The 22,500-nt window shown below is 49.1% G+C and overlaps 1 long non-coding RNA gene across 1 annotated transcript in view; it reads right to left on the bottom strand.

Annotated features, from left to right (window-relative positions):
• The window catches only part of LOC146813722 (uncharacterized), a 156,829-nt gene that overhangs the window by 22,486 nt on the left and 111,843 nt on the right, over positions 1 to 22,500 (bottom strand). The gene's annotated exons all lie outside the window — the stretch shown is intronic.

Genomic DNA, 22,500 nt, shown 5'->3' with positions numbered 1-22,500 from the left:
TGCTGGAGCTCCGTCCCGGGGTACGGGAGCCCCCTGTCCCGCAAGCCAGCCGAGGGTCCGGGCGCTGGGGACAGGGTGTCCACCGGGGCCCGGGGAGGCTCTCCCTGGCCTGGCTAGGGTTCGGAAGCTGGGCCCGGGTCCGGGGCTTGTGCTCCGTCCCAGTGTCCCAGGGAGCGGGAGCCCCCCGTCCTGCAAGCCAGCCGAGGGTCCATGCGCTGGGGAAGGGTGTCCACCGGGGCCCAGGGAGTTTCTCCCCGGCCTGGCTAGGGTTCTGAAGCTGGGACCGGGCCCGGGGCTCTTGCACCGTCCGGCGGGCCCCGGGGTGCGTGAGCCACCCCCGTCCTGCAAGACAGCCGAGGGTCTAGGTGCTGGAGACAGGGGTCCACCGGGGCCCAGGGAGGCTCTCTCCGGCCTGGCTGCTATCAGAAGCAGGGACCGGGCCGGTGTGCAGGAGTGGCTGGCTTTATCTGCTACGCTGACGGAGCGTAGTTTTCTGCCCACCCCTATACAACCGTGTGGTTTGTGAGAACCTGTCCTGCGGCCTGGTAAGGGTCCGGGTGCCCGTGACGGGGTCCATTGGGCGAAGGGAGGCTCCCCAGACCTGGCTGGGATCAGAAGCAGGGACCGGGCCAGGTGGGTGGGTGGCTGGCTAAGTCCTTTCCACTGCGTAGTAGGAGTTTGGTTAGGGCTGGGCGGACTTTGCGTAGCGCCACTACGCAGAATTTTGAAAAAATTTGTGGAAAACGAGAGCACATCCTGAGTAGGGCTGGGCGGACTTTGCCTAGCGCAACTACGCACTATTCTGAAGAAAATTGTGGAAAACGAGCGCACAACCTCATGGACTGTGTGCCCGGGACGGGTCCCTCGTGCTTGGGCAGGCTCCCCGACCTCCCCAGCCTGGCTGTGTTGAGAAGCAGGGACCGGCCCCGGGCCTCCTGATTTTTGGTCAGGGCCTGGGATCCCACGTCCTGCGGCCTGCCAAGTGTCCATCTGCCCGGGACAAGGGACCCTGGTGCAGAGCCCCGGAGCCCTGCAAGGGCAGGCGGGAGCCCTACCGCTATGGCTCGGTGTGGGCAGCTGGGAGTCCTTCCGGTCCCGGCCATCTGGTCGCACCTTTCCCTCGGCCATCTGGTCGCGCGCAATGCTTTCCAATGGGGCGACCAGATGGCCGGGCCGGCCTGGAAGTCCCAATGAGGGTCCATTCGCCTTGCGGATCCCAGCCAGGGCTCCAGGAGGCCGGACGCGTCCGCGCCTAGGGTCCCCTCCGTCACTCGGAGCGCGAGGGTTACAAGAAAGGTGGGTAGCCTTCCTCCGGATTAGTAGGGGCAGGGTATGCCGGGACACCCCTCCTGGGGATTGCGGTTCTCAGGCGGGGACCAGATGGGCCAAGCCCGGACGACACTTCCCCGGGGCGTCGGGTGCTTCCTCCTCCAGCCCGCGGCGAGGCAAAGTGCCCAGGATGGGCTCCATGGGTCCCCCGGGCGTCCCCCGAGGCCTGCAGCCCCAAAGCCCTGCAGACCCTGGAGCCCTTCAGCACGGAGCCCTGAAGCCCTGCAGGCCCGGAGCCCTGCAGGCCCAGGGCCCTGCAGCCCCGGAGCCCTGCAGCCCCGGAGCCCTGCAGCCCCGGAGCCCTGCAGCCCCGGAGCCCTGCAGCCCCGGAGCCCTGCAGCCCCGGAGCCCTGCAGCCCCGGAGCCCTGCAGCCCCGGAGCCCTGCAGCCCCGGAGCCCTGGAGCCCTGCAGCCACGGAGCCTTGCGTGGGCAGGCGGGAACCCTACCGCTATGGCTCGGGCAGACGGGAGCCCTTTCAGTTGCCGGCCACCTGGTCGCTCCTTTCCCCTCGGCCATCTGGTCGCGCGCAATGCTTTCCAATGGGGCGACCAGATGGACGAGCCGGCCTGGAAGTCCCGATGAGGGTCCATTCGCCTCCCGGATCCCAGCCGGGGCTCCAGGAGGCCGGGCGCGTCCGCGCCTAGGGTCCCCTCCATCACTCGCAGCGCGCTGGTTACAAGAAAGGGGGGTATCCTTCCTCCGGATTAGTAGGGGCAGGGTATGCCGGAACACCCATGCTGGGGCTGTGTGGTTCATTGCCGGGGACCAGATGAGCTACGCCCGGGCAACATCCTCCCAGGCCTCCGGGGCTTCCCTCCTCCGGGCCGCGGCATGGCAAAGTGCCCAGGGACGGGCTCCACGGGTCCCGGGCAGTCCTCCCCCGGGTACGCCCAGGCCCCGAGAGCTCCGGTGGTCCTCCCCGTGCCTGAGGCCCAGCCGGGAAGCAGAGTCCCCACCCCGAGCCCCTGGTGGGTGGGCAGGCGGGAGTCCTTTCAGTTGCCGGCCACCTGGTGGCTCCTTTCCCCTCGGCCATCTGGTCGCGCGCAATGCTTTCCAATGGGGCGACCAGATGGCAGGGCCAGGCCTGGAAGTCCCGATGAGGGTCCATTTGCCTCTCGGATCCCAGCCGGGGCTCCAGGAGGCCGGGCGCGTCCGCGCCTATGGTCCCCTCCGTCACTCGCAGCGCGCGGGTTTCAAGAACGGGGGGGTAGCCTTCCTCCGGATTACTAGGGACAGGGTACTCTGGGACCCCTCTCGGTCCTCAGCCGGCAACTGGGTCCTGCCGTGTGGCAGGGTGGCCGGAGGGCCTTCCCCTGCGCCTGTGGGCCCGGGAGCCCCGGATGGGTCCAGGGGCCCGGCCGGGCCCCGGGTCGGGGTCTCCGGCCCCGGGCGCCGTCCCCCGGCCTGCGGCACCGCCAAAGGCCCGGGACGGGGTTCCGTTGTGGCCGGGGTGCCTCCCGTGGCTGGATTGGGTTCAGGAGCTCCGGCCGGGCCCCGGGGAGGGCGGCCTCCCCGCCCCGGTCTCGTGGCAGGGTGGCAGGGTGCCCGGGGAGGGGTCCGGGGAGGGGTCCGGAGGGCCCGGGGAGGCTTCCCCTGCGCCTGCGGTCCTCAGAGCCCCGGCTGGGTCCAGGGGCCCGGCCGGGCCCCGGGTCGGGGTCTCCGGCCCCGGGCGCCGTCCCCCGGCCTGCGGCACTGCCAAAGGCCCGGGCCGGGGTTCCGTTGCGGCCGGGGTGCCTCCCGTGGCTGCATTGGGTTCAGGAGCTCCGGCCGGGCCCCTGGGGGCCCCGGGGAGGGCAGGCTCCCCACCCCGGTCTCCGTCCCGGGTCCTGCCGCGTGGCAGGGTGCCCGGGGAGGGGTCCGGAGGGCCCCGGGAGGCTTCCCCTGCGCCTGCGGTCCCCGGAGCCCCGGCTGGTTCCAGGGGCCCGGCCGGGCCCCGGGTTGAGGCCTTCGGCCCCGGGCCCAGTCCCCCGGCCTGCGGCACTGCCAAAGGCCCGGGACGGGGTTCCGTTTGGGCCGGGGAGCCTCCCCTCGCTCGTCTGGGTCCCGGAGCTCCAGCCGGGCCCCTGGGGGCCCCGGGGAGGGCGGCCTCCCCGCCCCGGGCTCCGTCCCGGGTCCTGCCGCGTGGCAGGGTGCCCGGGGAGGGGTCCGGAGGGCCCGGAGAGGCTTCCCCTGCGGTCCCCGGAGCCCCGGCTGGTTCCAGGGGCCCGGCCGGGCCCCGGGTTGAGGCCTTCGGCCCCGGGCCCAGTCCCCCGGCCTGCGGCACTGCCAAAGGCCCGGGACGGGGTTCCGTTGGGGCCGGGGAGCCTCCCCTCGCTCGTCTGGGTCCCGGAGCTCCGGCCGGGCCCCTGGGGGCCCCGGGGAGGGCGGCCTCCCCACCCCGGGCTCCGTCCCGGGTCCTGCCGCGTGGCAGGGTGCCCGGGGAGGGGTCCAGAGGGCCCGGGGAGGCTTCCCCTGCGCCTGCGGTCCCCGGAGCCCCGGCTGGGTCCAGGGGCCCGGCCGGGCCCCGGGTCGGGGTCTCCGGCCCCGGGCCCCGTCCCCCGGCCTGCGGCACTGCCAAAGGCCCGGGACGGGGTTCCGTTGTGGCCGGGGAGCCTCCCCTCGCTCGTCTGGGTTCCGGAGCCCCGGCGGGGCCCCGGGGAGGGCGGCCTCCCCGCCCCGGGCTCCGTCCCGGGTCCTGCCGCGCGTCAGGGTGCCCGGGGCGGGGTCCGGAGGGCCCGGGGAGGCTTCCCCTTCCCTTTTGCCTATCCCCTCGGCCATCTGGTCGCGCCTGTCCCCTCGGCCATCTGGTCGCGCACGTCCCTTCGGCCATCTGGTCGCGCAGGCCCCTTCGGCCATCTGGTCGCGCCCAATGCTTTCCTATGGGGCGACCAGATGGCCGAGCTTGCCTGGAAGTCTCGATGAGGGTCCATTTGCCTCCCGGATCCCAGCGAGGGCTCCAGGAGGTCGGGTACGTTCGCGCCGTGGGTCACCTCTGTCACCTCGTGCGCACGGATTACAAGAAAGGGGGGTAATTTTCCTCCGGATTACTAGGGAGAGGGTCAGTCAGACCAAAGTGATGTTTGGCGATACTGAATCAGGGGAAGGCAGACCCGGGGCCCGCCCGCCGGGGCCCCCAGGGGCCCGGGTACGCTCCTGCCTCTCAGCCCCTTCCCGATGGTCCTTTCTCTCCGAGTTTTCTGGGTCAGAGCCCCGTGAGGTCCGTGGATCCCGAGACGGGGGAAGGCAGCCCCTGGGCCCGCCCGAAGCGGGGCCCCCAGGGGCCCGGGTGCGCACACCTGCCTCCCAGCCCCCTTCCCGATGGGTCTTTTTCTCAGAGTTTGCTGGGTCAGGGCTCCGTGAGGTCCAGCGATCCCGAGAGGGGGGAAGGCAGAGCCGGGGCCCACCCGCCGGGGCCCCCAGGGGCCTGGGTACGCTCCTGCCTCTCAGCCCCTTCCCGATGGTCCTTTTTCCGCCGGGTTTGCTGGGTCAGACCTCCGTGAGGTCTGGCGATGGCGAGACGGGGAAGGCAGCGCCCGGGCCCGCCCGTCGGGGCCCCCAGGGGCCCGGGTACGCACCTGCCGCTCAGGCCCCTTCCCTGTGGAAATATGGATTTTTATGATCAGTTATGTCCCCTATCTTGGACCCCAACGGTTTCATGTATAAATCACAAGTACATGTATGTTCCCTCCAGTTCCAGTTATGAAGACGCAAACACATGTGCGTCCACCGTCAACATGTCCTCTGTCAGATCCGCCATGAATAGGCCGGATATTCCATTCCTAAGTATGAAAGGCCACCGGCTTTATATGGTTCACTTATGCCATTTTACAGTCCAGGCAAGTAGGCCCTGATTCTGTCATCAAACTCTTCTTGCCTTCTGCCTCTGAAAGCTCCAGTCTGAGCCTGCATCTGTGACCATGAACTTTGTCTCATTCTCTGCGCGGCTCACGAAGCCTGACATCAGCCTATTCTCTGCCAAAAACTGTATTTCACCTTCGAAATTATCTGCTCCGTTCCCTGCCCAATGCATTCCTGTCTAGTAGTTTAAGTAAACATTCTTCCAGCTACCGAGCAAAAGGCCCGGCTTCTCTGTCCTCATGCAAGTAATTCATAGCCCTGTTACCATGGAATATTCCTACCCCCTCGCATTTAGTGTAGACACTTAGACGCTTGTACACGCACTCACAGTCAGTATAGAATAGATTTTGTTCAAGAGACCTTTCTTTTTGGATAACACAGTTCTTTAAACATAGGATGTTAGATATGATTTGGGATTAGGTTGACATAACCCCAGACTTTTGTCTCCACATGTAGAGCTAAATGTCAAGTCCCTTTCTCCCTCTAGTTGCACGTCTATCACACGTCATGCGACTGCGCACGCATCTCTGCCAAATATTTCTGCTGACATTGCAGGATTCTCCAGGTATCCACCCACACATGACAAATTACCCATTATCATCAAGTGGACGCCCACATGGACGCCCACCTTCACGCCTACTTACACGCCCACATGCTCTTATCTCATTCTCTCTTGCTCTTTTGCTTACGTACAATTGAGAAATGTATATATACTGTACTCTGTGAATAATGTTTTGAGAATATTGAGAATACTTTTGAGCCCCTTTCCAGATCCAATTTTGGTGATGGAAATATTCTCCCTTTGACTCGAGTTATTGGAATAAATCCCTTTATGAACCTGATACCACAGACTCAGCCTCTTGCTTTATGCATGATCTTATTGATATTATGAAATTATGAGAGCGTGATATTTTATTTACCACATAATGGCGCCCGAACAGTTTAATCTCTTTCTCCACACGCCGGAGATGAAGGTCCAGTTTTGCCCCCTTCCATAGCCGTGATGGACTTCAAGCGCGCACGTCGCGGGTCTTCCCGCCAACTCCCTCAGGCCAACGAAGGGGACAGACTGCGACCAGGCATCCATACGAGGCGGTGAGGAACGCAGATTGTCCTACCCAGAGCCCACCTGCGAGAGAGCTGTGTCCGAGGTATACAGAGGCCCACCAGATTCCGAAGTCCCGAAGTATCCAGGTCACGAGTCGGGTCCAGTCCAGTCCAGTCCAGTCCAGTCCGGTCCAGTCCAGTCCAGTTCAGTTCCGAGGCCTTCCGTTCCGAGCTACCCGGTGAGTACCATTGCCGGGGAGGCGTTCTGACGTGCACATAGGTTGTGCCGGTCAAGACGGGTTGGGGTACACAAATCCGGTCTGCACTGTTTCAGCAGTGTATCTGTACTGTTTAGCAGTATATCTAGTATGTCTAGTATATAATTCAGAATCACCTAGTTAGTGTTCCCAATGGCCATCATTGTTGTTCGTTAAATGTTAAATGTTAAATGTTTTAAGTACGTTCTGCATATTGTGGTGTGAATGACTGTTCATTATTGTGTTTATCGTATTAAGTTTGTTCAAGATCAAGTATCAGATCAGTTCTCAATATGCCGCTCTTTTCGAAATTAAGACAGATCACAACTAGAAAAGGGGTACTCGAAGAAGCTGTTCCTATTCCTCCTAGGGACACTCCAGGGTACTTCATGTATCATAAACACGGCTTAGACGCTATGTTATTTCTTGATTTATGGGTAGACTACACCAGGGATTTACCAGAAAGTCAGAGGTGGCCCGCAGTTGGGACATGGGATGCAGATTGCATCATGAGAGTGGAAGAAGAATTATGGAAAAAGATAGCCAGACAGTAACAGACAGATGCCATTGAATTATGGCGTAAAGAATCGTATAGACGTACGGAAAAAGCACGTAGACAGGAAGAGAAGAGTAAGGAGAATTCAAATAAAGTTCGAGAAAATATGTTAGTTGAGGAAGGTATCCGAGTAAAAGCAGAACAAGTAGATGGACAACGAAACACTTATGAAAGAGTAATTTTTGAAAAGTTTAGCTTGAAAAAAAAAAAAAAAAAAAAAAAAGAATTGTGGGTATTTCGAATTTGCAAATTGTTCAAGAATACAGGTTTGTGTTCTTGGTGGTCCAGTGAGCCAATGTGCTGGGTCAAGTCTGTGAGATTATGACCCCCTGAGTGCAAATTGTATGTAAAAATAATTTTTCAATTGGGCGAATTATTGCAGTTTTTATGGAATTGAGTAGTCTTTTTGTCTTTGACAGCTTCAGAGTGAGGAGAAGGTGGGGGCTGTGTAGAGCAGAATGTGATACAGAAATCGGAGACAGATTCTGACCTTGTAGCCAGTGTAGGTGGGGGCCGGTGAGAGGAGCAGAACAGAGGCACTGCTTAGAAAGCTTCTCTGACATCGCATCTGTGTAATGCCTGCAGGCGGAGAGCCTTGGGGGCAAGGAGTAGGAAAAACAAAAAAAGATGGCTGGCAGCCCAGGCTCAGGCCGCGCTGAGGGGCTATTTTTAGCTTCTCTGATAAGACAGGGCAGCTGAAAACTGTAAGTCGAGAAAGATTCCCTTGTTCTATTCTGTGCAAAACAAGTGCCCCGAGGAAATGTCTATGGAGAAGATTTGTTTTATTTTTTAGAAAATGCTATATTGCTTCTGGCCAGAAAGTAAAATGTTGCTCTTGCTTGGAATTTTAAGGGCTATGTGCCTATATAAAAACGATTTTCAAATTCAGACATTTTTGAATTGTGGCCACAAGCTGCCACCAGTTGCATTGGATAAATGATCCAGTGGTTAAAAGTCTGTGAGGAGAGATGAGAGGTGCGTCTTCGTCTGGGACATTAGGGTACATTGTGTTGACGAAGATGCATAGCTCATTTTTATAAAAGAAAACAAACAGGTTCGTGTGTTCTTCGTTTTTGATTATTATTGCTGATTCCGTTTTTATAAAAGAAAACAAACAGGTTCGTGTGTTCTTCGTTTTTGATTATTATTGCTGATTCTGTGTGTCAGACTTGACACGGTGATTTCAGATGGGGGTGTATAGGGCAGGTAAATGAATTATTGATTATAAGCCTGACAAATTAAGCAGGCCAGAATGTTCGCCTCTGAGCTGTAGGTACTGTAATTGCGCATCGCTGCTCATTTATATATGTTAGTGCAATTGTCTATGCTTTCTGTGCTTGGTATACTGATGGCTTGGCATATGTATTTTATATATGTTTTGTTTTTGTGTTGTATTGACCAGTCTGTTTAGCGTTTAATACCAAGTTCTCCTGTGCAAGTACAGAGATAGTCGTGACGACGGCGATCTTTGCACAGCGCTTGGCTGGAACTTGTTCACAATTACTAAATTTCACAGACGTGATATTACCTTTATCATGCTGTCAAAATAGCAGACAACACGTTATCAGTGTATGTCTAATTGGTGTTGGAGATGAATGAAATAAAAGGAAAAATTATGCAAGACTAAAATATTTTTCACATGACTGCCTTTCTCTTATAGACAGGCAGCCTCGGTCATATGTTTCCAGATTGGACATTGAGGAACAATTATGATCTGTACACTCGCATCTTAACTCTTGAAAGGCCTGTTTTAAATAAGGACTGCCACCACAGAGTGACAAATGAGGCTCGGTATTTAGGGTAATGAGAAAATATCTGACAGGATTTCCTTTTTAAAGTTTGCTTTAGTAAGCTCATTCTTGTAAGTGGTGGCCCCAAAAGTTGACTCGTTTTTAAATTAGGCTCTTTATTGTATAGGTGGAAATTATTGCAAAATGACTGATTTCTTTAGCAGATAAATTATTAATTATCAACTTTAACAACTGTTCTTAAACTTGGTTTTCCGAATATTTAGGTAATTTAGCATTCCTATTAGGGCCTACTAGCATTAATATTGACTTCAGGTTGGTGTAGGTTCATGTAATAGGGACATTTGCATATGAGATGTCATTTGGCCAGCTTATGAGCTAACACAATGAGGTTTGTACATTAATTTGAAGGATTTCTCGCCGTTTCAAATACGCTGTGTATCTCCTATAATTTTGCTTACGCCCAGTAGCTACACACAGGGATTAATAGTGTTGACAAGACACAGGGTTTGATAGTGTTTGACAGCAGTGAAATCTGTTTCAGATTTCCTCCTGTCAAAAAAGGGGGGGAAGGAGGAGAATATTGGCTTTCTGCTGGCCCCTGAGGAGGTTCGCTTCCCGCTAGCCCCTTAAGAAATTAAGCCCCTTAGAAATTAGCCCCCTTAGAAATTAAGTCGAGGAAATAGGTATGGTGCTTTCCCCTTTTTCTCATGTTTTATTGTGATCTTTCAGGGGAATTAGTCCAAGCCCCTAATACAGCTTCTACTAAAGTCCTCCCTTGGACACAAGAACACACTGTGGCATTTGAAGAATTAAAGAGAGCTTTATGTCAAGCACCAGTTTTAGCAAACCCTGATTACAACAAATCGTTTATGTTTTTTGTGACAGAGCGGGATGGAACAGCACTATCTGTCCTAACACAAGATCATGCAGGAAAACACGAGCCCTGTGCTTATTTTTCTAGTACATTAGACCCAGTAGCACAGGCTTTGCCTGCGTGCCTAAAATCAGTTGCAGCAACGGTCTTAGCCATAAGACAAAGTGACTTGATAGTGCTGGGCCACCCTCTGACAGTACAAGTACCACACGCAGTAGAGGTTCTCTTGAACCGGACACAAACACGACACCTGACTGTAGCTAGACTGACAGGCTATGAGCCAGCGTTATTTCAACCACACATAGAGATCAGACGATGCAACATACTGAATCCTGCTACCCTTTTGCCCTCCAGTACAGAAAGCGTTTCACCACACGACTGTGTTGAAGTAATACATACCGTGACTAAACCAAGACAAGACTTGACAGACGTTGCACTCCCAGACCCCGACCTAACACTATAAGTTGACGGCTCATGCATGAGGACAGGGGCGGGAGAATTAGTGGCAGCATATGCAGTGACTACTGATACTGTAATAATAGAGACTAAAAGAATAGACATATTGTCAGCACAAGCAGCAGAGCTCATCGCCCTGACACAAGCGTGCATAAGAGCTAAGCACCTGAGAGTGAACATTTACACCGATTCTCTGGCGAGAAAGAGGTTTCTTGACCTCTCATGGGGTCAAGATACAGCATGGCCCCATATTCAAGCCCTACTGGAAGCAATACATTTACCAACAGCCATAGCTATCCTAAAATGTAAAGCACATACTAGAGCCACAGATACCATTTCCCAAGGCAATGATCTGGCAGACCGAACAGCTAAACAGACAGCTCAGACCCCACTAGACATGACAAAGTTACAGGTTTAATAAGTGTCCAAAGCCATGACAGTTAGGGATCCTTCCAAGGATGTACAAGACATACAGACACATGCTACTGTAGACGAATTAAAGAAATGGTCGGAACAAGGAGGGGTACTGACTGATCAGGGTTGGATGACAAGGACAAATCCACATGGCTTCTTTCTGATTCAATGGTACAAATAATCATAAATACCGCACATAGTCCTGCACACTTAGGAGAGAAAGCAATGATAGATAGCTTACAGAATATATGGTTCAACAAGCACCTGCGTGCAGCAGCGAAACAAAAGGTCAGAACATGTATGATCTGTTGCCAATTCAATGCAGGTAAAGGCATTCCGATGGAACAAGGTGGATTCCATCCACCTGACCACCCTTTTGAAGTGCTCCAAATGGATTATATCCAAATAAACAGATGTAGAGGTTACAAATATGTTCTGGTACTAATGAAGCAGGTGTCCCTTCTGTTAGGGTATACCTGGAAATTCCATTGTGTGCGACATCCTGAAGCAGCAGGCCTTGTAGAAAGACATAATCAGACATTAAAAATTTGCGCAGACAAAGGTATAGATTGGATGGTAGCCCTGCCGGTTGCCCTCTTTTACATGCGAATGGTAGCTCATTCTAGAACAGGCTTATCTCCCTATGAAGTGGTCTTTGGTAGACCACCAAATATGTGGGGCACTCCAATGCCTAAAAGATAATAACATGCTGACAGATTACCTGGCTTCCTTGATGTCTGCACTACTCTCTTGTTGTTCGCAGGTTGCTGCCGCCTTCCCTGACAACACCCAGGTCAAAGAATACTCCATCGCTCCTGGATGGAAGGCGCCAAAGTCAGTGCTCTGGACCACGGGGACGGCCGTTAAAGTCAAAGTGCACCTTCACCACTCTTTTACAAAGGAAAAAGACTTTAAACTTGGATTTTGGATTTTGAACACCATTTTCTAGAGGAGACTCCCCAGAAGTTTCCACAAATCTAAACTTTGATCTAAGAAGTCAGAACCCGTTTGATCAATTAAGTCCACTAGGTGGTGAAGCGGTTGAACATGTATTCTGGCTTGCATAAGATCTTGGACAATAATATTGATAAGAAAAAGCAAGATGTGCATCACGATAATATGTATCAGCTTAATACTACATGCTATTTTTTCCTCCTATTGCCTCACTCTTATACTCCTCCACTAATGATACCATAAAGCACACATTTAGTGATCTGCCATCCTATGAGCTATCATATCGACTTGCCTTACGCAACAATACCTTTATTCAGATGCTGCACCATTCACATCAGACTAGCAATGCTACAGACTGCTGGGTCTGTGGCAGACTCCCCCCCTATCAGAACTATAAGGGAGTTTTGCCCCTCTTTCTCTATCCGTTCACACACAATGGCTCCTGTGGAGCATGGTTTAGTTTGATTAATTCCCTAGATTCGAATTCCGCAGTTTATCAAGACAACTGGGTATGGGGAAACCTGAACTTAGTTTTGCTTAAAGTCTGCTACCCTAACAAGGAGGGACTTCCCAAAAGAACAGGAACTGATCTAAGAAATGAAGTATATGGATTAGGTAATTTTACACTTAACCTCATGATCCTGAACGTTGAATATGAAGCTCCACCAATCTTGCCCGCCATGTCCGTATTCCCAGTAGAAGGGGAATTATGTATAAGAAAGAATGGCTCCATACACATGGGCCATAGTAAATGCACCACTGTAATAAAATTCAGTGATCAAGGCAAGTCTACATTTAGAGCTTCTCGTCATTCCTACTTTATATGTGGCCAGACCGCATATATACGCCTACCTCTAGATTGGGATGGTACCTGTTACATAGCATTCCTCCTACCACCTGTTTTCCTAGCTCCTCCTGATTATCATAGAAATACTCATTTAGTACACAATAGACAGCAGAGAGATCTCCCAATTGTCGATTACACTGAAACAGCATGGGAAAAATACACAGATTTCAATAAAGGTTTCTTTCCCTATATAGGTACAGTTACCAATAGTAAGCTGATACGTAGATTAACCAGAACCCTTGAAGCAGTAGTGAACGAAACTATTTCCGCCTTAGGCAATTTAACAGAAGAGCAGTCTGCTATGCGGATTGTTGTGCTTCAAAATAGTCTTGTCCTTGACGTTATCCTGGCCGATAGGGGCGGAGCTTGTAGGGTCATCAAATCAAGCTGTTGCATTTTTCATACCAGAAAATTCGCCATCTGTATATAAAGCCATAACTCGCCTTCATAAGATTGTAAGCCAGATACACCAGAATCCAGGCACCTGGACTTGGTCCGGTTGGTTTTGGAGTGTATTATCTACCTTTGGATGGAGGGTCCTATCCTTCCTAGGTATTGGCTTTCTCATACTATTCAGTTGCTGCTTATGCCTACAATGTGGACCAGCGATTTGTGGTCTGTGTGCCACATCGTGTATTCCACCACCAAGATTTCGTTCGTCCCAGAAGAAAAAAGAAGAACAAATGATGCTATATGAACAGATCAATGGATTGATGAAGATTGATATCTCTTGACGGGCAAGTAGGGGACAAGGAGGGAATGTGGAAATATGGATTTTTATGATCAGTTATGTCCCCTATCTTGGACCCCAACGGTTTCATGTATAAATCACAAGTACATGTATGTTCCCTCCAGTTCCAGTTATGAAGACGCAAACACATGTGCGTCCACCGTCAACATGTCCTCTGTCAGATCCGCCATGAATAGGCCGGATATTCCATTCCTAAGTATGAAAGGCCACCGGCTTTATATGGTTCACTTATGCCATTTTACAGTCCAGGCAAGTAGGCCCTGATTCTGTCATCAAACTCTTCTTGCCTTCTGCCTCTGAAAGCTCCAGTCTGAGCCTGCATCTGTGACCATGAACTTTGTCTCATTCTCTGCGCGGCTCACGAAGCCTGACATCAGCCTATTCTCTGCCAAAAACTGTATTTCACCTTCGAAATTATCTGCTCCGTTCCCTGCCCAATGCATTCCTGTCTAGTAGTTTAAGTAAACATTCTTCCAGCTACCGAGCAAAAGGCCCGGCTTCTCTGTCCTCATGCAAGTAATTCATAGCCCTGTTACCATGGAATATTCCTACCCCCTCGCATTTAGTGTAGACACTTAGACGCTTGTACACGCACTCACAGTCAGTATAGAATAGATTTTGTTCGAGAGACCTTTCTTTTTGGATAACACAGTTCTTTAAACATAGGATGTTAGATATGATTTGGGATTAGGTTGACATAACCCCAGACTTTTGTCTCCACATGTAGAGCTAAATGTCAAGTCCCTTTCTTCCTCTAGTTGCACGTCTATCACACGTCATGCGACTGCGCACGCATCTCTGCCAAATATTTCTGCTGACATTGCAGGATTCTCCAGGTATCCACCCACACATGACAAATTACCCATTATCATCAAGTGGACGCCCACATGGACGCCCACCTTCACGCCTACTTACACGCCCACATGCTCTTATCTCATTCTCTCTTGCTCTTTTGCTTACGTACAATTGAGAAATGTATATATACTGTACTCTGTGAATAATGTTTTGAGAATATTGAGAATACTTTTGAGCCCCTTTCCAGATCCAATTTTGGTGATGGAAATATTCTCCCTTTGACTCGAGTTATTGGAATAAATCCCTTTATGAACCTGATACCACAGACTCAGCCTCTTGCTTTATGCATGATCTTATTGATATTATGAAATTATGAGAGCGTGATATTTTATTTACCACATAATGGCGCCCGAACAGTTTAATCTCTTTCTCCACACGCCGGAGATGAAGGTCCAGTTTTGCCCCCTTCCATAGCCGTGATGGACTTCAAGCGCGCACGTCGCGGGTCTTCCCGCCAACTCCCTCAGGCCAACGAAGGGGACAGACTGCGACCAGGCATCCATACGAGGCGGTGAGGAACGCAGATTGTCCTACCCAGAGCCCACCTGCGAGAGAGCTGTGTCCGAGGTATACAGAGGCCCACCAGATTCCGAAGTCCCGAAGTATCCAGGTCACGAGTCGGGTCCAGTCCAGTCCAGTCCAGTCCAGTCCGGTCCAGTCCAGTCCAGTTCAGTTCCGAGGCCTTCCGTTCCGAGCTACCCGGTGAGTACCATTGCCGGGGAGGCGTTCTGACGTGCACATAGGTTGTGCCGGTCAAGACGGGTTGGGGTACACAAATCCGGTCTGCACTGTTTCAGCAGTGTATCTGTACTGTTTAGCAGTATATCTAGTATGTCTAGTATATAATTCAGAATCACCTAGTTAGTGTTCCCAATGGCCATCATTGTTGTTCGTTAAATGTTAAATGTTAAATGTTTTAAGTACGTTCTGCATATTGTGGTGTGAATGACTGTTCATTATTGTGTTTATCGTATTAAGTTTGTTCAAGATCAAGTATCAGATCAGTTCTCAATATGCCGCTCTTTTCGAAATTAAGACAGATCACAACTAGAAAAGGGGTACTCGAAGAAGCTGTTCCTATTCCTCCTAGGGACACTCCAGGGTACTTCATGTATCATAAACACGGCTTAGACGCTATGTTATTTCTTGATTTATGGGTAGACTACACCAGGGATTTACCAGAAAGTCAGAGGTGGCCCGCAGTTGGGACATGGGATGCAGATTGCATCATGAGAGTGGAAGAAGAATTATGGAAAAAGATAGCCAGACAGTAACAGACAGATGCCATTGAATTATGGCGTAAAGAATCGTATAGACGTACGGAAAAAGCACGTAGACAGGAAGAGAAGAGTAAGGAGAATTCAAATAAAGTTCGAGAAAATATGTTAGTTGAGGAAGGTATCCGAGTAAAAGCAGAACAAGTAGATGGACAACGAAACACTTATGAAAGAGTAATTTTTGAAAAGTTTAGCTTGAAAAAAAAAAAAAAAAAAAAAAAAGAATTGTGGGTATTTCGAATTTGCAAATTGTTCAAGAATACAGGTTTGTGTTCTTGGTGGTCCAGTGAGCCAATGTGCTGGGTCAAGTCTGTGAGATTATGACCCCCTGAGTGCAAATTGTATGTAAAAATAATTTTTCAATTGGGCGAATTATTGCAGTTTTTATGGAATTGAGTAGTCTTTTTGTCTTTGACAGCTTCAGAGTGAGGAGAAGGTGGGGGCTGTGTAGAGCAGAATGTGATACAGAAATCGGAGACAGATTCTGACCTTGTAGCCAGTGTAGGTGGGGGCCGGTGAGAGGAGCAGAACAGAGGCACTGCTTAGAAAGCTTCTCTGACATCGCATCTGTGTAATGCCTGCAGGCGGAGAGCCTTGGGGGCAAGGAGTAGGAAAAACAAAAAAAGATGGCTGGCAGCCCAGGCTCAGGCCGCGCTGAGGGGCTATTTTTAGCTTCTCTGATAAGACAGGGCAGCTGAAAACTGTAAGTCGAGAAAGATTCCCTTGTTCTATTCTGTGCAAAACAAGTGCCCCGAGGAAATGTCTATGGAGAAGATTTGTTTTATTTTTTAGAAAATGCTATATTGCTTCTGGCCAGAAAGTAAAATGTTGCTCTTGCTTGGAATTTTAAGGGCTATGTGCCTATATAAAAACGATTTTCAAATTCAGACATTTTTGAATTGTGGCCACAAGCTGCCACCAGTTGCATTGGATAAATGATCCAGTGGTTAAAAGTCTGTGAGGAGAGATGAGAGGTGCGTCTTCGTCTGGGACATTAGGGTACATTGTGTTGACGAAGATGCATAGCTCATTTTTATAAAAGAAAACAAACAGGTTCGTGTGTTCTTCGTTTTTGATTATTATTGCTGATTCCGTTTTTATAAAAGAAAACAAACAGGTTCGTGTGTTCTTCGTTTTTGATTATTATTGCTGATTCTGTGTGTCAGACTTGACACGGTGATTTCAGATGGGGGTGTATAGGGCAGGTAAATGAATTATTGATTATAAGCCTGACAAATTAAGCAGGCCAGAATGTTCGCCTCTGAGCTGTAGGTACTGTAATTGCGCATCGCTGCTCATTTATATATGTTAGTGCAATTGTCTATGCTTTCTGTGCTTGGTATACTGATGGCTTGGCATATGTATTTTATATATGTTTTGTTTTTGTGTTGTATTGACCAGTCTGTTTAGCGTTTAATACCAAGTTCTCCTGTGCAAGTACAGAGATAGTCGTGACGACGGCGATCTTTGCACAGCGCTTGGCTGGAACTTGTTCACAATTACTAAATTTCACAGACGTGATATTACCTTTATCATGCTGTCAAAATAGCAGACAACACGTTATCAGTGTATGTCTAATTGGTGTTGGAGATGAATGAAATAAAAGGAAAAATTATGCAAGACTAAAATATTTTTCACATGACTGCCTTTCTCTTATAGACAGGCAGCCTCGGTCATATGTTTCCAGATTGGACATTGAGGAACAATTATGATCTGTACACTCGCATCTTAACTCTTGAAAGGCCTGTTTTAAATAAGGACTGCCACCACAGAGTGACAAATGAGGCTCGGTATTTAGGGTAATGAGAAAATATCTGACAGGATTTCCTTTTTAAAGTTTGCTTTAGTAAGCTCATTCTTGTAAGTGGTGGCCCCAAAAGTTGACTCGTTTTTAAATTAGGCTCTTTATTGTATAGGTGGAAATTATTGCAAAATGACTGATTTCTTTAGCAGATAAATTATTAATTATCAACTTTAACAACTGTTCTTAAACTTGGTTTTCCGAATATTTAGGTAATTTAGCATTCCTATTAGGGCCTACTAGCATTAATATTGACTTCAGGTTGGTGTAGGTTCATGTAATAGGGACATTTGCATATGAGATGTCATTTGGCCAGCTTATGAGCTAACACAATGAGGTTTGTACATTAATTTGAAGGATTTCTCGCCGTTTCAAATACGCTGTGTATCTCCTATAATTTTGCTTACGCCCAGTAGCTACACACAGGGATTAATAGTGTTGACAAGACACAGGGTTTGATAGTGTTTGACAGCAGTGAAATCTGTTTCAGATTTCCTCCTGTCAAAAAAGGGGGGGAAGGAGGAGAATATTGGCTTTCTGCTGGCCCCTGAGGAGGTTCGCTTCCCGCTAGCCCCTTAAGAAATTAAGCCCCTTAGAAATTAGCCCCCTTAGAAATTAAGTCGAGGAAATAGGTATGGTGCTTTCCCCTTTTTCTCATGTTTTATTGTGATCTTTCAGGGGAATTAGTCCAAGCCCCTAATACAGCTTCTACTAAAGTCCTCCCTTGGACACAAGAACACACTGTGGCATTTGAAGAATTAAAGAGAGCTTTATGTCAAGCACCAGTTTTAGCAAACCCTGATTACAACAAATCGTTTATGTTTTTTGTGACAGAGCGGGATGGAACAGCACTATCTGTCCTAACACAAGATCATGCAGGAAAACACGAGCCCTGTGCTTATTTTTCTAGTACATTAGACCCAGTAGCACAGGCTTTGCCTGCGTGCCTAAAATCAGTTGCAGCAACGGTCTTAGCCATAAGACAAAGTGACTTGATAGTGCTGGGCCACCCTCTGACAGTACAAGTACCACACGCAGTAGAGGTTCTCTTGAACCGGACACAAACACGACACCTGACTGTAGCTAGACTGACAGGCTATGAGCCAGCGTTATTTCAACCACACATAGAGATCAGACGATGCAACATACTGAATCCTGCTACCCTTTTGCCCTCCAGTACAGAAAGCGTTTCACCACACGACTGTGTTGAAGTAATACATACCGTGACTAAACCAAGACAAGACTTGACAGACGTTGCACTCCCAGACCCCGACCTAACACTATAAGTTGACGGCTCATGCATGAGGACAGGGGCGGGAGAATTAGTGGCAGCATATGCAGTGACTACTGATACTGTAATAATAGAGACTAAAAGAATAGACATATTGTCAGCACAAGCAGCAGAGCTCATCGCCCTGACACAAGCGTGCATAAGAGCTAAGCACCTGAGAGTGAACATTTACACCGATTCTCTGGCGAGAAAGAGGTTTCTTGACCTCTCATGGGGTCAAGATACAGCATGGCCCCATATTCAAGCCCTACTGGAAGCAATACATTTACCAACAGCCATAGCTATCCTAAAATGTAAAGCACATACTAGAGCCACAGATACCATTTCCCAAGGCAATGATCTGGCAGACCGAACAGCTAAACAGACAGCTCAGACCCCACTAGACATGACAAAGTTACAGGTTTAATAAGTGTCCAAAGCCATGACAGTTAGGGATCCTTCCAAGGATGTACAAGACATACAGACACATGCTACTGTAGACGAATTAAAGAAATGGTCGGAACAAGGAGGGGTACTGACTGATCAGGGTTGGATGACAAGGACAAATCCACATGGCTTCTTTCTGATTCAATGGTACAAATAATCATAAATACCGCACATAGTCCTGCACACTTAGGAGAGAAAGCAATGATAGATAGCTTACAGAATATATGGTTCAACAAGCACCTGCGTGCAGCAGCGAAACAAAAGGTCAGAACATGTATGATCTGTTGCCAATTCAATGCAGGTAAAGGCATTCCGATGGAACAAGGTGGATTCCATCCACCTGACCACCCTTTTGAAGTGCTCCAAATGGATTATATCCAAATAAACAGATGTAGAGGTTACAAATATGTTCTGGTACTAATGAAGCAGGTGTCCCTTCTGTTAGGGTATACCTGGAAATTCCATTGTGTGCGACATCCTGAAGCAGCAGGCCTTGTAGAAAGACATAATCAGACATTAAAAATTTGCGCAGACAAAGGTATAGATTGGATGGTAGCCCTGCCGGTTGCCCTCTTTTACATGCGAATGGTAGCTCATTCTAGAACAGGCTTATCTCCCTATGAAGTGGTCTTTGGTAGACCACCAAATATGTGGGGCACTCCAATGCCTAAAAGATAATAACATGCTGACAGATTACCTGGCTTCCTTGATGTCTGCACTACTCTCTTGTTGTTCGCAGGTTGCTGCCGCCTTCCCTGACAACACCCAGGTCAAAGAATACTCCATCGCTCCTGGATGGAAGGCGCCAAAGTCAGTGCTCTGGACCACGGGGACGGCCGTTAAAGTCAAAGTGCACCTTCACCACTCTTTTACAAAGGAAAAAGACTTTAAACTTGGATTTTGGATTTTGAACACCATTTTCTAGAGGAGACTCCCCAGAAGTTTCCACAAATCTAAACTTTGATCTAAGAAGTCAGAACCCGTTTGATCAATTAAGTCCACTAGGTGGTGAAGCGGTTGAACATGTATTCTGGCTTGCATAAGATCTTGGACAATAATATTGATAAGAAAAAGCAAGATGTGCATCACGATAATATGTATCAGCTTAATACTACATGCTATTTTTTCCTCCTATTGCCTCACTCTTATACTCCTCCACTAATGATACCATAAAGCACACATTTAGTGATCTGCCATCCTATGAGCTATCATATCGACTTGCCTTACGCAACAATACCTTTATTCAGATGCTGCACCATTCACATCAGACTAGCAATGCTACAGACTGCTGGGTCTGTGGCAGACTCCCCCCCTATCAGAACTATAAGGGAGTTTTGCCCCTCTTTCTCTATCCGTTCACACACAATGGCTCCTGTGGAGCATGGTTTAGTTTGATTAATTCCCTAGATTCGAATTCCGCAGTTTATCAAGACAACTGGGTATGGGGAAACCTGAACTTAGTTTTGCTTAAAGTCTGCTACCCTAACAAGGAGGGACTTCCCAAAAGAACAGGAACTGATCTAAGAAATGAAGTATATGGATTAGGTAATTTTACACTTAACCTCATGATCCTGAACGTTGAATATGAAGCTCCACCAATCTTGCCCGCCATGTCCGTATTCCCAGTAGAAGGGGAATTATGTATAAGAAAGAATGGCTCCATACACATGGGCCATAGTAAATGCACCACTGTAATAAAATTCAGTGATCAAGGCAAGTCTACATTTAGAGCTTCTCGTCATTCCTACTTTATATGTGGCCAGACCGCATATATACGCCTACCTCTAGATTGGGATGGTACCTGTTACATAGCATTCCTCCTACCACCTGTTTTCCTAGCTCCTCCTGATTATCATAGAAATACTCATTTAGTACACAATAGACAGCAGAGAGATCTCCCAATTGTCGATTACACTGAAACAGCATGGGAAAAATACACAGATTTCAATAAAGGTTTCTTTCCCTATATAGGTACAGTTACCAATAGTAAGCTGATACGTAGATTAACCAGAACCCTTGAAGCAGTAGTGAACGAAACTATTTCCGCCTTAGGCAATTTAACAGAAGAGCAGTCTGCTATGCGGATTGTTGTGCTTCAAAATAGTCTTGTCCTTGACGTTATCCTGGCCGATAGGGGCGGAGCTTGTAGGGTCATCAAATCAAGCTGTTGCATTTTTCATACCAGAAAATTCGCCATCTGTATATAAAGCCATAACTCGCCTTCATAAGATTGTAAGCCAGATACACCAGAATCCAGGCACCTGGACTTGGTCCGGTTGGTTTTGGAGTGTATTATCTACCTTTGGATGGAGGGTCCTATCCTTCCTAGGTATTGGCTTTCTCATACTATTCAGTTGCTGCTTATGCCTACAATGTGGACCAGCGATTTGTGGTCTGTGTGCCACATCGTGTATTCCACCACCAAGATTTCGTTCGTCCCAGAAGAAAAAAGAAGAACAAATGATGCTATATGAACAGATCAATGGATTGATGAAGATTGATATCTCTTGACGGGCAAGTAGGGGACAAGGAGGGAATGTGGAAATATGGATTTTTATGATCAGTTATGTCCCCTATCTTGGACCCCAACGGTTTCATGTATAAATCACAAGTACATGTATGTTCCCTCCAGTTCCAGTTATGAAGACGCAAACACATGTGCGTCCACCGTCAACATGTCCTCTGTCAGATCCGCCATGAATAGGCCGGATATTCCATTCCTAAGTATGAAAGGCCACCGGCTTTATATGGTTCACTTATGCCATTTTACAGTCCAGGCAAGTAGGCCCTGATTCTGTCATCAAACTCTTCTTGCCTTCTGCCTCTGAAAGCTCCAGTCTGAGCCTGCATCTGTGACCATGAACTTTGTCTCATTCTCTGCGCGGCTCACGAAGCCTGACATCAGCCTATTCTCTGCCAAAAACTGTATTTCACCTTCGAAATTATCTGCTCCGTTCCCTGCCCAATGCATTCCTGTCTAGTAGTTTAAGTAAACATTCTTCCAGCTACCGAGCAAAAGGCCCGGCTTCTCTGTCCTCATGCAAGTAATTCATAGCCCTGTTACCATGGAATATTCCTACCCCCTCGCATTTAGTGTAGACACTTAGACGCTTGTACACGCACTCACAGTCAGTATAGAATAGATTTTGTTCGAGAGACCTTTCTTTTTGGATAACACAGTTCTTTAAACATAGGATGTTAGATATGATTTGGGATTAGGTTGACATAACCCCAGACTTTTGTCTCCACATGTAGAGCTAAATGTCAAGTCCCTTTCTTCCTCTAGTTGCACGTCTATCACACGTCATGCGACTGCGCACGCATCTCTGCCAAATATTTCTGCTGACATTGCAGGATTCTCCAGGTATCCACCCACACATGACAAATTACCCATTATCATCAAGTGGACGCCCACATGGACGCCCACCTTCACGCCTACTTACACGCCCACATGCTCTTATCTCATTCTCTCTTGCTCTTTTGCTTACGTACAATTGAGAAATGTATATATACTGTACTCTGTGAATAATGTTTTGAGAATATTGAGAATACTTTTGAGCCCCTTTCCAGATCCAATTTTGGTGATGGAAATATTCTCCCTTTGACTCGAGTTATTGGAATAAATCCCTTTATGAACCTGATACCACAGACTCAGCCTCTTGCTTTATGCATGATCTTATTGATATTATGAAATTATGAGAGCGTGATATTTTATTTACCACATCCCGACGGTCCTTTTTTTATCCGAATCGGCATCCCCCCGCGCAGGGCGGCCT

Source organism: Triturus cristatus, chromosome 6 (genome assembly GCF_964204655.1).
Source record: "Triturus cristatus chromosome 6, aTriCri1.1, whole genome shotgun sequence".
Classification (NCBI taxonomy): Eukaryota; Metazoa; Chordata; class Amphibia; order Caudata; family Salamandridae; genus Triturus; species Triturus cristatus.
Note: the sequence above shows the minus strand (reverse complement) of the source record. Positions and strands in the feature narration are given on the sequence as shown.